The sequence below is a fragment of the Scatophagus argus genome, chromosome 7 (genome assembly GCF_020382885.2).
Source record: "Scatophagus argus isolate fScaArg1 chromosome 7, fScaArg1.pri, whole genome shotgun sequence".
NCBI lineage: Eukaryota > Metazoa > Chordata > Actinopteri > Scatophagidae > Scatophagus > Scatophagus argus.
In genome coordinates, this window is record NC_058499.1 from 19,994,161 (window position 1) to 20,008,725 (window position 14,565).

Here is a 14,565-nt window from a genome sequence, read left to right on the forward strand (position 1 = left end):
GAACACCGATGTCATTTTTCTTGTGAGGACAGTATCAACAAATTGTGTTTAGTCAGATATATGTGAATTAAAATGACCCACAGAGATCAAGAGTCAGTCCTGGGAAGAGGAGGATGCAATAAAGACTGTTTGTTAGTGCTACAGTGAAACAGACTCAGGCTCTCTAATGCCTCACTATCTGAGGAACAGAAATAGCCCTTGTGTGGGCCCTTTCAAAATTTTAGAATAATAACCCTCGTCACCCAAAAGGGAAAAGGCAAGGTCTGTCCTTCCCAGAGATTATGGTGGGAAGAATCGATGACTTCCTCCATCTCTCTCCCCCAGGGGACGAGGACAACGTCCCACTGGTATTAATAGTACTCCTCTGATAAGCCGGCTTGTGGTGTCACAGCCTTTTCGTCTCCTTGTGAGAACTTCTTGTCATAGTATCAAAGAGCTCTTATGGAATATACATTCCCTTGCCTTCCTGTTTTTGTTCAACTCCCTGTGCTTCACTGTACATCACATCGTTTTTATAGTACAATGGGGCACACTTGAGTGTCCCATCAGTAGACACTTGACACTGCGTCTTTGACAGTTTCTTCTGTTGGAGCTGTGATGGTGCCCACTGCCCCAGAGCTGTGTTAAAATTGGAGTCTTGTGTCGTAAAACACTGGGAGCAAAGGTGATACACCTCTGTCACTGACACAGCCGTTATCCTGAATGGCAGGTTGTATGTTTGCCTCAGGGCCAGATGAGCCATTCACCCCCACACGTTAGTCACAAACAGAGCTGTAAATACAGGCACTCAGCTTTTCGATTAGCTCATTGTTTCCAAAAGGACAGGAAACATCATGTAACACTTTAGTATATTGTTACAGAAAAAGGAGAGTTGTTTGTGCTGGGAGAAAGTTGTTTAAAAAAACTGAGCTTTTTAAAGACTGATACAAAGACAGAGTGCAGAAACAATAGTGTAGTTAAATTGAGAAGTGATTTGTGCCCATTGAATTGATTTTTTTCTTGACTTCTCAAAGTTATTTTTTTTTTCATTCTCAGCTGGTTTGATAGCCTCAATGCCCCAAATAGGTTCTCTGAAAGGAGAGCATGGGAAAAATAGCTGTCGTTGGGGAAACTTCTGGGAAAAGGCTGATTTCTCATTGGTAGCAGTGCAGGGCATTGTGGGATGTGTGTGAGCTGAGAAAGACTGTTTTGCTCTTTCTGAGAAGGAGGAAACATGGAAACATGAACACAAAAAGCACCAAGATTAGACCAGACCAAGCAGAACTAACTCACTGCAGTTTATGCTCTACTGGCTTCACTGGGAAGATGGGAAGATGAGAAGTGGATGGTTAGTGATAGTGGAAGTGAGTGTGGTGAGGTAAGTAGGGTGGCCACTCTAGTTTCACAATCGTCTGGTCCAGCCGATTTAAAATCCCCTGACTTCGGCACGAGCAGTGGCAGCCTGCATACCGACATACCAGGCTGATAGCTGCTGGCCCATTAGCAAGGCCCAAATGGTGGAGCCCACCCAGGGCTACCGGCCCTCTGTTGCCCACCTTCTGCCTTCCTGCCCAGCCCTGGCTCTGGATCAGAGGCAGGCCACACGTCGGGGGACCAGGCTAATGATGGCCACAGCCATGCCATCCCTTTCATGCCTCAACCCAAGAGTACAATTTTGACTAATGCTATTTCCTGCAGATAAGATGCAAACAAGCTCCTTTTACTTGTTTTTCCTCATCAGAGGTTTGGGAGGTGAGGGGAGGGTGAGTGGTAGCAAAATACGTGATGAAGTCTGTGCTCGGTTTCATCATCAGCTGGTTGGGTGTTGCTCAGCTCCACAGTAGCTGCCATGCCTGTTATCATTTTGCATTCATTTGAAATGTCAGAGAAATCATTAATGAAGTGGAATCAGTGGAATGAAATAAAGATTGGTTACTTTATGGGTACACAACCAAATCTAGTTATCCGCATCGAACCATTTTGCTCTCCATCAGCCCATAAGTGGCTTAATCAAGGCTTTGTTACGGGATTATTTTACTCACCCAAGACCTTCTAAATTGTTTCCAGCTTAAAAGAAGATTGTTAGAGATATTCATGCTACATGGAAATGGTCTCCAGTTTTGCTGCTCTGCGGTCACACGTTGACTTACTTCAAGACACCAGATTTGAACTTGTGCAATCAAAAAACAGCCAAAGGAAATCACACTTTTGGCTGATTTTCACAGTTCATTGATAGCTAAGACAGGAACATATTAGAATATTCAATAACTGACTTCCTTTGCGTCATCTCACTGTCAAGCTGACTTTTATTACAATATATATCTTTGATTCCACAAACTATTTGCTATAGATGTCGTGTTACAAATATCAAAACTTTATGATTGGTCTTTATGATTGATATTTCTACAGCAAACAGAGTTACTCAAATGTTGTATGATGTCAGTCCAACCAAACAAATGCATGCAAATGTAGAGTAAACATTTTCAAATTTTGCCCCACATGCATTGAGGCGGAAGAGAAATCTGTCACAGCTTTTGAAAACAGTACAATCTAAATTGAACCGAGTCAAATCCACCACGTGGGTTCTTGGCATTCAGTAAGTTGCATCGTCAGTCTGCACCACAACATCCCGCATTGTTTGTTCAGCCAAAGCTGCGTTCTTGTGATTAAGGGAGAAAAAGGCTAATATCAAACTCCAAGAAAAAAAAAATCCCAAACAAATTAGTTTGCTTCTTGAACAATCTACGTCATAAAGACGTGTCAGCTGAGCACAGTGAGGGTGATTGTGGATCCTCTTGGCATTTGGTATAATTTCTTGGCCTGTCTCCATCTCGCTCTCTCTGTTTGAGGACAACACTGTCGTCAGTGGGGATGCGTGATTGCCCGAGCATGAGCACACACATCCGTCCACGTGCCCCTCTGATCCCAATCATTCATAAATTCAGCCAGAGAGATTTGTATCCGCCATCCGCCCTGCCGTTATCTCTGCCCCCCGCCTCCCTTTGGTTATTAAGAAGGAATGAGATGTCACAGTACAAACACACACAAATACACTCACATGTCTGATGGTGATGACAGCCGTTTGTCTCCCCTACTCATCTTGCTCTAGCATCTCTGACAAATTATATTTCCTTTTTTACCTTTAATGTCAATGGCTTGGTTTGTCCCTACTTCCGGTGTTTTCATATTACAGGTGCAAATTTTGTAAGATATGGCCAGAATTTTAGTTTAAAATATTTAAAATATGAACATTATCAGCAGAATGTGAAAAAAGCAACATTGGTGACGTCTGTATTGCACTGCAGAGATATCTACTGAAGTTAGCATGCTAACCAGCTAGCCCCAGCCCGTCCTGTCTTGTGATAAAACTTTGTACCTCAGGGAGCAGTAGTGTGCCCTCGTAGTTTCATCTGGGAGGTGTATACAAGCAGCAAGTTTGCAACATTTCTCAAGCTCTCTTTGCTTGTTTAGTCTAATAAATAAACAAAATAAATTGTGCAAAGTTTCCCTCTTTAATTGAACTAAGGTGAGCTTAATTGCCTTATTAACTTAAACTTAAAACAAACTTCATTCAAACAAGACATAAGCTAAATGAAACTCATTAGACTGTCATGGTTTCTCTTTAATAATCACCTCTGGTTTGGTCGAAATGACCCCTCAATATACTGAGTAAAATCTGACTATATTCAGGCTATACATATCGTTTCCTGCACTGCTGATCCCTAGCGCTCTTTTGCCCCTCTCCCAGTTCATGCCCCTGCTTTCCTCACCTGCTGTCTTCGTTGTCACTGTGTCAGAGTCCTGGTTGGAGCTACTGTCAGTCACTTCTGTGCTGTACGTCCACGTATGGCTTCCATTGATCTCCAATGTCTCTCGATGCGTGGAAGGCCGCTGCTGGGCAAAGTTGCCCGACATGCAAACTCCAACTCAGCTAATAGAGCCACTGGCTGTACGTTTATCTGACTAACTAGCTAATGGAAGCTAGTAGCTACAGCCAAAGATAACTATAGCAAAGAGTATAGTTAGCAGCAGTTACTCTGGTAATATGCTGTCCCTTATTTGTTTTGAACAACCTTCAGCAGGTGGCTAACTTTATGCTTTGCACCTTCAAATATTCTCTCAGTAGGAGGCTTTACTCATCTAGCTTTTGTTTTTCTTCTTCAGTTCTCCCTCTTTCTCTCTATCTGCACTTTCTCACCATTTCTCCCTGTCCCTCGACCAGAAAAAAGGCAGTGAAATTTCCCCTCAGTCATTTAGCCCAGATTCAACACTGCAGGCAGGCAGGCAGGCAGTGTCGAGGCTGTAACTTACCAGAATGTAAATAGAGCAGTGTTTTTCACATTACTTCACCGCTTATTTTTAGTAGCTGAACAAGAGCAGGCAAGGGTGTGCCTTTTCAAGCCCTGACTGTAAGTCTTATCAGCTGAATACACAGGAAAAAAAGGAGAGAAATTATAAATCAAACAAAACAATAATGACACAGTACAGGAAGTGATGTGTTGATTTATGGTTTAACTTTTAACTGTAACTGGCAGACAATACAGGGGCAGCTTTTTTAAACTCAGAGAAAGAATGTCGTCTCTGTTTTTCTCTTTCTCTCTGATGCACTGCACACGCACTCAAGGTGTCATAAATATTCGCCAGGCTTCCATCATATGCATTCTTCCTCCTAGTGACACTTTTAAAAGACTGCTTTTTGTTTGCAAAAATAACAGGTTTTATATCATATACTCCTGCCATCAAAGGCAATCCACATACAAGGTCAAAGCCCAAGCTGAGCCACAGATCACTTTGGTAGTTTTGCCTAAAGGCTTTTTAGAAATGCTGTTCAGACGTAGCTGCCAGCCATTCCTCGATTACTGGTTACGACCCAGCAAACACACCTTCCTCTTACATCCAGGGATCAGACCAGTACCACCAGTTTGTATTTGTAGACACAGTGCCTGGAGCTTTGGGGAAGCTAAGTGGTGGACAGTGGCTGTGTCTCACTGCTTCTGTGCCTGGCAGTGTTCCTCCCAGCCGCCCCTCTGCTCACACCAGGAAATGTCTTTTTCCAGCTCATTCTCCAATGCACTTCATACTTCCCTGCTCACCAGCAACAAAGCCAAAGGCAAAAAGAGATCCATTGCTAGCGATTGTTCGTGCTCCTCTTGCGTTCACTAACCACCACTGCTTTGACACTCTGACTTTCCTTTACACAAAATGTGAGTATTGTAAGGACAACATTAACACAGTAGTCATATGCGGCTTTGAAAATGAGACTAAGCAAAATCTGAGGGGACTAAGCAAAAAAAAGTGATGCTCTAAGTTGTTCTCACTTTGCATAGAGAAGCCACTGTTACTTTTTTCATGCAACTTTTCTCACACAAAAATGTATGAAAGTGTATGTGTGTGTGTGTGCACACGCTTATATGTCTGTTGTGAAGAGAGAGGCACTAAACCCTCCATGTTCAACACAGTCACTGAACATGATGACTCAGTTGAATTTCCACTGAGGTAAGCTGTCACTCTCTGATGAACAGTGAACTCACAGAAGCACTGAGTCACACACTACACACATGCGCATGCACACACACACACACTCACACACACACACACTAGCTATGTCCCCAACAAGCTGGAAGGCCAGCTAGGATTATAAGCTGAATATTTTCAATGGAGATATCAATAAATACAGCATAACACAACTCTCTCCCTCTCTCTGATGATCTTGGTGCACAGCCATAGATGCACACATACACAGACACACACTCACACACATACACACACACACACACACACACACACACGCTTGTGCTTGGCCTTGTCCCTGTCCAAACAGTCCTTCTATAGTGAGAGGCTCCAATGGAGTGGATCAGCTCCAGCTAAGACACCCTTTCACACTTCCTCCCTCGCTTTCTCCAAACCCTCCCTCCTGTGTGACCGCAGGGCCTTCCTTCCTTCCTTCCTCCTGACACAGAGGCCTGGGGGAGTCGCAGGGGAGTGAGGATGGCCGGATGTGCCCCAACCAGACACACAGACAGACAGACTGACAAGGACCAGACATGCAGACAGGAGGATGCTGCTGCTACTGTGGACTTTGGACTCAGTTTTCTTCCCATCCGGAGCTACAAGGAGAATGACATCATTCCTGTTTTGATAGGACAACAGGAAGGTGGAGGGAGATGGAGAGCAGCAGGGTGTGTGGGTGAGAGCATAAAGGAATATGAGGAAACGAAAAGAAAAAAGTCATAGAGGAGGCAGAGGTATGACAATGCCGGTGGAGGAGTATTTGACCTCAGGTCTGCGGGAAGCTTTGATGTGCCCCTCAGAAATTTTTGATTTTCTTCCACTCTTCCTCCTCCTGAATCCAATAAAGAAATACAAGCAATAAAGTGAATTAAGACTAGAGCCAGATTTCTCTCACAAGAGCTTTTTTATACATCAGTCTCAAATAAGGAGCATAGAGTTTGCAAGTGCAAGGCTCGCACCTCACACAGGAAGAGCCCCCGCTATACAAAGCCACCTTTCTTCTTAATGTACAGCTCTGTACCTGCAAGCTGTCTGTTCAGCAAGGCTCACAGAAACTTTGTAGTTTCAGAGCACTTGTTCTCGACGCAGTTTTTCTCTTCTGCAAGACAGCCATTTCCTCCACCATTCTCTGGGGGAAGAGGAGAAGAGAAATGATAGCAAGTGGCTCAAAGAGCAGAAGAGAGAGAGAGGAAAGAAAAGAAAGAAGGCGGGAGGGTCACAATAATAGCAATCTCTCTTCTCTCCCCTCCTCTTTTTTTTTCTCAGAAGAGGATACAGTGAGTGCCAGCTGCGCTGTGCTGCTGCTGCACAGTGCACACTACTTCAGAGAAGTCAACCTCACTGCACTCCATCCACCCCATTGAACTGCCAGCTCTGGTAATCAATTCTGAGCCTTGTGCTGTCACTGCTGGCCTCTGGACACAGCAGCTGGCTGCAGGAAGACAAGCGCTCTTCCACAGAGTCTGTCCACCGATCAGCTGCACCCAGCTGTCTAGCAGCAGCCCCGCTATTCAGAGCACTGCTGCTGCCGTGGCTGAGGGAGGCCTCTTTCACTGTCGCCGGCCCCGCTGACTGGAGTCCCCTTCACCATACTTTCTTTTTCACTTCTTCCTTCCTAAATTTTCAACCGTACAGACACATCCGCCGTTGAGCTGCTCAGCAGGCCTCATATGTCTGTCTGGGCTGGCTTTCTCTCTTTCTTTCTCTTTCTTCCCAAGTCAAAATGTCCATCTGTCTCTGCCTTTACCAACTTCTTCTCCGCTATTTCCATGTTGCTGTCTCTCTCTCCCACCTATTCTCCTCCTGTCTTCCATGCTGGGTCTTTAGATGAACTTTCCTTCCTTTTGCCGTTGTAGCCTTTCTTTCTATTGCCTCCATCCATGTCCCTTCTGTCTCTCTGTTTTGTGGTACCCATTCCTCTTTTCCGTCTTTGTTGGTTGCCATGTCTCAGTTTCTCCACTCCTTTCTCTGCAGTTCTGTCCTCTTTTTTTGCCACTTGCTCTTATTTCCGCACAATTTCCATCTCATTCTTTGTCGCTCTGCCGCAATCTAAACTATGCCCCCTTTTTCCAAATGTCACAATACTGTATCTTTTCTTCTCCTTTTTCTTTAGAGTAACTTCTTTTTCTGTCCCCCTTTCTGCTGTATTTTTTTTACAGGTGTCTGTAAGGCGGGGATTTACATTTTCTCAGGACAGGCAGCCCGTGGAGAGAGGCCTGCTGGCAGATCAAAGGCTCCGGCTGTAAAACGATCTGAAAGAGTCCGGCATTAGCATCCATCAGGGTACCTTGAAAGCTCCCTGGTCAGCCGAGAGGGAAGCTGAGGGCCCCCCAAAGTGAAAGCCCAGTCTGGAGAGGGGTGATTGGGGGGGGGTAGAATGGGAGTGGGGAGAGTGTGTGAGAGAGAGAGAGAGAGAGAGAGAGAGAGAGAGAGAGAGAGAGAAAGATGAATAGCAGGCTACTCGGCTAAAAACATGAAGGAAATATTTCCAGGGAGGGAGGAAGATTCCCATAACAAGCTGCAAATGTTTTTATTTCTCTTTTGAATTCAACTCCCCCCCCCCCATCTCTTCCTTTAGCACTTCCTGTCTGTTTCTTCCTCTATCTTTTTAATTTCTTTTTACAGTGCTGAGACTGTAAGGGGATAACATCTCCATCTGCACACCATCTCCACTCAGCTCACCAAGCCCAGACTTTTACTACTCCACCCTGCAGTCTACACATAGGGTCATGTCTGGTCGGGGTCTTGGGGGAAGTGGAGGGAGGGGGAAGGGAGGGAGAGAGTGTGGGAGGAAGAGAAACCTGGATTGGCTTCATATGTTGTATTTCTTTACATTGGAATTGGAAGTGGGAGAAGTGTGGGGATGGCAGGACTATGGGGGCTGTATGTGTGTGTTCTCTTCTTTTATGCAATAAGTGTGATTCACAGTCTTGAAATGGATAGGTACCTAACATGTGTGATAGGAATCAAGATTAGACCTGCATTCCTGGTGTGTTCCGGTGCCTCCACACTTGTGTCTTTTTCAATAACAAAAGTAAGGCCATGTTCGTCACATAAATCTTCAAGAATAAGTCTGCATCCTTCAGGCTGATCCTGTGATAGAATTCCCTCAAGAAACAAGATTTATAGACACTGAGACCTGTGAACACTGAGCTCCTTTTTTCCTGGAAAGACTTTTAACTATGTTGTGTAGTGATTTTTTTCAAATGTCTGCAGTTTCCAAATTCCCAAACCTCCAGCAGACTCAGAACCACTGCTGACTATGAACCTTTAAGCACAAACTTCCTCTGAGGACCTATTCTGTACCACAAACACAGCACAAAGGTTTTGTCCATGAATGATTGATCTATGAATGAGACCAAATTTTAGGGAAGTTGTGGTTCAGTCTTCCACAGCCTCCATCATTCATTGGTCCTAGTCCAGTGCAAGTTATGGATGACTAGGATTCCAGGAGGACAGTGTGAGAGGATTTTGCATGAATAGATTCTTTAGTAACAGTAAGAAAAATACAGTTTTTTTGAATGTTCTAGTCGAGTATCCATGGAATTATGGAATTATGTCCGTATTGGTCAATTCTGCACAGGTTTATTGTTTGAAATTGTTGAAACTGCTTTCGTTAGCATTACTTTTGCAAATTCCTTGTGAAATCTCCACTGTGTGAAAATTACTTCATCTACACAGTCTCTTAGACTTTACTTAGTATAACTTGATAATGTAACATATGATCCTTTTAAATGTAAATCACATGCATGGATCACTGGAGGAGGAGTCTTGATCTGTAGATGAAGTGAAGTATGTTATAATGTAACATAATAATGATGGTGAACTCATCTCACTCAAGAACTCAAGAGTTACACAGTCCAGTGTCATACAACATGTAAGTGTACATGTACACATTCACATGCTCATTAACAAAATTTGATGTTTACATACCAAGGTCAACACACATACTACTTCTAGATTCAAACTACTTCCCACATGGATCACCTAAAAACACACAGACTGGTCATGTGTCCCTCCATGTGCAGCTTGCTGACATGTGTGGATCCTCCTGTGTGCAGGGCCAGGGCTGCATGCCACTGTCTCAGCTTGGTAATGGATGTCCCGTCCCTGCACACACACACACACCCGCACACACGCACACATGCGCACACACACACATACACAGTGGCGCAGCTCAGCTCGTCCATTCTGTCCACCCAAGGATGAGTTCCTCCTCTGTTTAGGGAAGAGGATGTGATCTCACTCGTTAAAAATCCAACCTATGTCGCTTGCCACTCATGACTTAATCCAGGCTTCTCCTTTGTGCAGAGTTCCCCTTCTCCTCTTCTCTTACTTTTTCTTGCTCTCTCTGTGGCTTCCGATCTCCCTCCCCTTCCTGTCTATCAATCTATCTATATTTTTTTTTTCTTTTGTATTAATGATGAAAGCCAAACAATGCATGTCTAATCTATTGTGGTCATTCTAGGCCTTTGGGGTATTATTTGCTGTTTTTAGTAAGTCATGTTTACGGCTGCAGACTCATTGTAGTTGGTAAATTTGTTGCTTGGTGTCTCCTCGGTTATGCAAACCACATGCATGCAGGCCTTAACTGGAGGATTGCAAATTTGCCAAAAACAAAAATGTAACCAAATACACATATTTTCTCTCATTGATATCATCATCAATCAGAAATATTTCATTGAGCATTTTGAAAATGTACAACTTTTACTTGAATAAATGGCATTTTAAAATAAGGCTCTGAATGTTTCTGGCTTTTCCTTTGAATGAATTTTATTGGTTCTTCTTTAGAAATGATACAAGTTATGAGATGATGTATCAGCTTTCAGCTGAGCCATCAGCATTGACGCTGCACCCAACCCAGCAGAGAGCGCAGCTGAGACTGTAGTCAACTTTAAGCCATCTGCATGGCTCTTGTTCTATGTGAGAGAGATGTGCAGGCATTTGCAATTTCATATATGAAAGTGACCACAAGCACAATCTTCAGCCAGGACTACTGTACAGGGCACCCTGTTAATTATTGGCTCATTGATCTGCAGTGCCACGAGCTGATCATTTCCGCCTCCTTCAGTAAGACTCCGACAACCTGATAGCCAAGGTATTTATAAAGACAAAAAGACGAAGGAAGGAAGTAATCAAACAAAACATTTGCTGAGCAGTGGCTGCATGTAGCCATTGTCCAACAGACAGAGTGGCCTTCCTCTGTGCTTGCTGGGTTTTCACTTTAATCCTCCACACCCACTGCAATGTTGGAGAGCAGTCGTATCTCCATAAGCGGCAAGTACAAATTACGTGTTCTAGACAGTGCAGATACAGCAACAGAGAGATGGTGCATGGTTTGGAACAGGGAACATGCTTAGCCCTTTATTCTGTGTACATGTTTCTGTGTGTGCATGGCAGTTGGCATATGTGTGTAACTACATGCTCATATACACTGAAAAGCAACAACAATGATGTACCACTGAGTGCTACCTTAACTAAAAGATTGTGCATCTGTTATTGTTTTTAAGCCATTTTATGTGGGACTGTTGTTTCCAGTGCAACATGTTGGTCTTTCTTTCCTGTTCATAAACATTCATTTTATGGCTCACAGATGTACATGCACTGAAACATATCTCTGTATTGTCATGATGCTTCTCATTAGGCTATGTTAGAAAGTGGTCTACCAGAATGACAGTGGAAGCAACAAGTGAACATATGGACTCTTTCTGAAAACCAAATACAGTGGGCTGTTGACAGGCACGGTTAAACAGTGTTCCCTAATCTGTGTCTTTCGTGGTCAAAGTGTACAGAAGTAGAAGACCAGCCAGCAGGTTTTTGAGGTATTTTGCTTCATTTTATTTTACTTCTTGTGTACCTGTTGGCCACGCACTGGTATTTCTGCTCACAGCTTTCTTGATACTCGCTCATCCAAACTATTCACACTGACTGGTTATCTGGTTATCACATATTTAATATTAAAACTCAAATTAAGTGATGCCTTAGTAAGCTCCATTGAGACATGACTCTGGTCATGATGTAGTGTAGGACTACACCTGAGCGTTAGTTTTTCATTGAATGACGTAATAATGATATTTTTATCTGTCAAATAATCTAACAGTTCAGCAGATTGTTTTTTATTACTTGATTAATATAACAATTTATTTACCCAGAGAAGCCTCAATATAAAAAACATAATATTTTAATATTTCTGTGCTGTATCGATCTTGTCATGGCAGATAAAGTAAACAGAAAATCTAAAACAGACGAAGAACAATGTTACATACCATAACAACAGAAATTAGGCAACTTTTAACATGAAGGAGGAGATGTATTGTTTAGCTTTTCTACACAGGTAGTCCTACTATTTCTCTAAACTGTAGTACTGCTGTCTACTGTAAGCACTGTTTCACAGTCGGCTTTTCTCTGTTTTAGAGCACGCCATTTGACTTTTCTTTGACTCATTTATTTCTCCAGTTGCTAGTCTCTTGTCTCGTCATGAGTGCATCACACTCAGTGAGTTAAGTCAAGGCCTGAAACCCCAACCTTGCTGCTGTACACACTGCTATTTATGTGATTAATCAAAGTCTGTTGGTAATGAATGTGTCACGTGTCCGAACTGGACCAAATTCAACGCTGCATGTCACTGGGTCCCCAGTAATACACCCACCAGGTGGGAAGTAGATCAGATTAAAGGTATTTGAGCTATTTGAAGGGCATACAGAGAGACAGACAGAGATTTCTGACTTTATGTTAGATGTCCAAACCAGCTGTGTGTGTGATATATGTGTACATGCACATGTACAGTATGTGTATATCTGTGTATGTTTCACATATTCATTGCATGATTTTGGAAGAAAGCTGACATTGTGATGTTCTTTTGTGTGATATATATCACAGTATGAAAAGATACAGTATGTACAGATATGCAATTAATCACAATTTTCCTCACTTTGGCTAAAGTCTATCCTCTTGTAACAAAACAAACCCCACCCTGTTACCTCTCCACTTTCACCTTCATGTCTCTTAATAAACTATATAAATGGGCTTGTGTATCATAGTTGGGTTATTTACATGTGTTTTCCCATCTATAGATGTTTCATTTATGCCTAGTCTACATGAGAGAGAACAAGAGAACAGTTTTCTTGTAGAACAACAAGCATGACGTGTTTGAGTTAATTTGCCTTACTGAACATTGCATGTCCTGTGACTGTTGCACTTTGGCACACGATGCGATGTCAATGCTGCATTGTCCAGCCCTAATATTTCTTTGTGTTATTAATAATCCCCTGTCGTCATCCTGGTCTTTGATCCCCATCTCCTTTCGGTAGGTCCTGCAGCCCTCTCTTCATTTGCTGTCTTTACTTGCCACAATATGCCAGGGCAGCTGTCTGCATGCAGCAAGTGATTGTGGCACTTCATAATTCAAGCTACAGGGAGAGAATGAGAGAGGGGAACTTGATATACTTCATGCCAGCAAAGCCCGTAGCACTGAATTGGCAGAGAGAGAATTTATTGTTCAGAACTTCTCAAACCATTTTTCATCTTCAAACATCATGCTGTTGATTTGCAGTTCTTTTTTCTTTCATTTTCTTTACCTGCTTAATACTTGGTCTGGAGCTAAGTGTCCTGCTTCAAAATGCCCTCCTGGGTGCGGAGACATAAAGGAGGGTTCCTAAAGGCCCCTGTCCAGGAGAACTTTATGTAACGGAGGAAAAGAAACTCTAAGAAAAATAGTAGTTTACCTATAGGTCTATTTTTCTCATCTGTATTTTCTTTACAACAGTAACACTAATCCCAGTGTGGTGTCATTTCAGCCAGTCAAAACATGGCCTTATCTTATTCATTCAATGTGACATTTCATTACAGCAGATCAACAGATACAGATCCTCTAGAGGCTATAGGGAGCAGTGGACGCCTACAGGATCAAAGAGAGACTCTAGCAAGATGAGATTTGAGATCGTGGACAGGTGGCCCGAGGGACAGTAAGAGACATGGAAATAATGAAGCCTTCCCTGTCCTCACAAGGGGCTTCTGAAATGTGAAACTCTTACACACAACACATTTATTGCCCTGTGCATTTGCATTACCTGGGGATATACTGGCATTTCCATCTTGCATGCAAAAGCCCAGGTGAATATACTGTCAGGAAGTTGACTGAGTCAGATACCATTGAGGAGGTTTCACCCAAATGAAAAATTATTCAAGAAACTGGACCAACCAGATGTCTGTTGTTGGAAACTCAAGCAGCACAAGGATGTCTGCAGTCGTCTTTCTAGACCCAACAACCCTCTGGGTGATCATTTCAACAGTTTCATTATCATTTTTATTGGCCTCACTTCAGAGTTAAAGCACTTTTTGACAGGATATGTTTCAAACAAGTAAAGGTCAAGTAATTAGATTTGGTTGAATTGGTCATCCGTGCATTATCTTATTTTATGAATAACTCATGCAGAAGTAATTATATACATTACTAGGGGATTCCTGAATGAAGGCTAACATTAGCAAGTCAGCTAACTAAGAACACATAACATAAAAAGGACTGTCATGTAGCAGGGCTAAGACTAACTGCTTCCCCGCCCCTTCACCTCCTGTGTCAAGCTAACATTGACATGTCCTGGTTTGTCCACTGAAGACACAAAGACCAAACTGAAATCAGCCCTTTATCAAACTGCTTTTACAACACTGAGTAACAATGTGTTACTGAAATTTAGTATCTGAGCTTCTGATCCGGGTTTCAATTTGTAATCCCATGTACTATTCACTGCTGACAGTATCACATTACAATTACACATTTCTAAGTAGTGTGTTACGGTCCACTGTGCTTCAGGAATGATTACTAATCTAAGTCTAAGTGACATATTAAGTAAAAATTGTATCTACAGGAATTTCTTGGGTTAATCTTTATCCCTATGAAGTGTTTCTTAAATAATTAATATTATTGTATCTTTTTGTTTACATATGAGAATGATACTTTGTTACATGCATTGAATACATTTCTTAATATACAGATTCAGATAATATAAAAATACAATTATTCCATCTGCATTAATCATTTTGGAAAGACTGGAAGTGTCTGCACTGAAGATAAGATTT

The 14,565-nt window shown here is 42.5% G+C and overlaps 1 long non-coding RNA gene across 3 annotated transcripts in view; it reads left to right on the top strand.

Moving 5' to 3' along the window:
• LOC124062402 overlaps positions 1 to 14,235 on the top strand; it is a 100,780-nt gene extending 86,545 nt beyond the window's left edge. Inside the window, exon 4 of one of the 3 annotated variants that reach the window (XR_006843912.1) lies at positions 13,339 to 14,235. This is a non-coding gene — a long non-coding RNA (uncharacterized LOC124062402). The other 2 variants (XR_006843911.1, XR_006843913.1) reach the window with 2 other exon arrangements.
• The last annotated feature ends 330 nt before the right edge of the window (positions 14,236 to 14,565 follow it).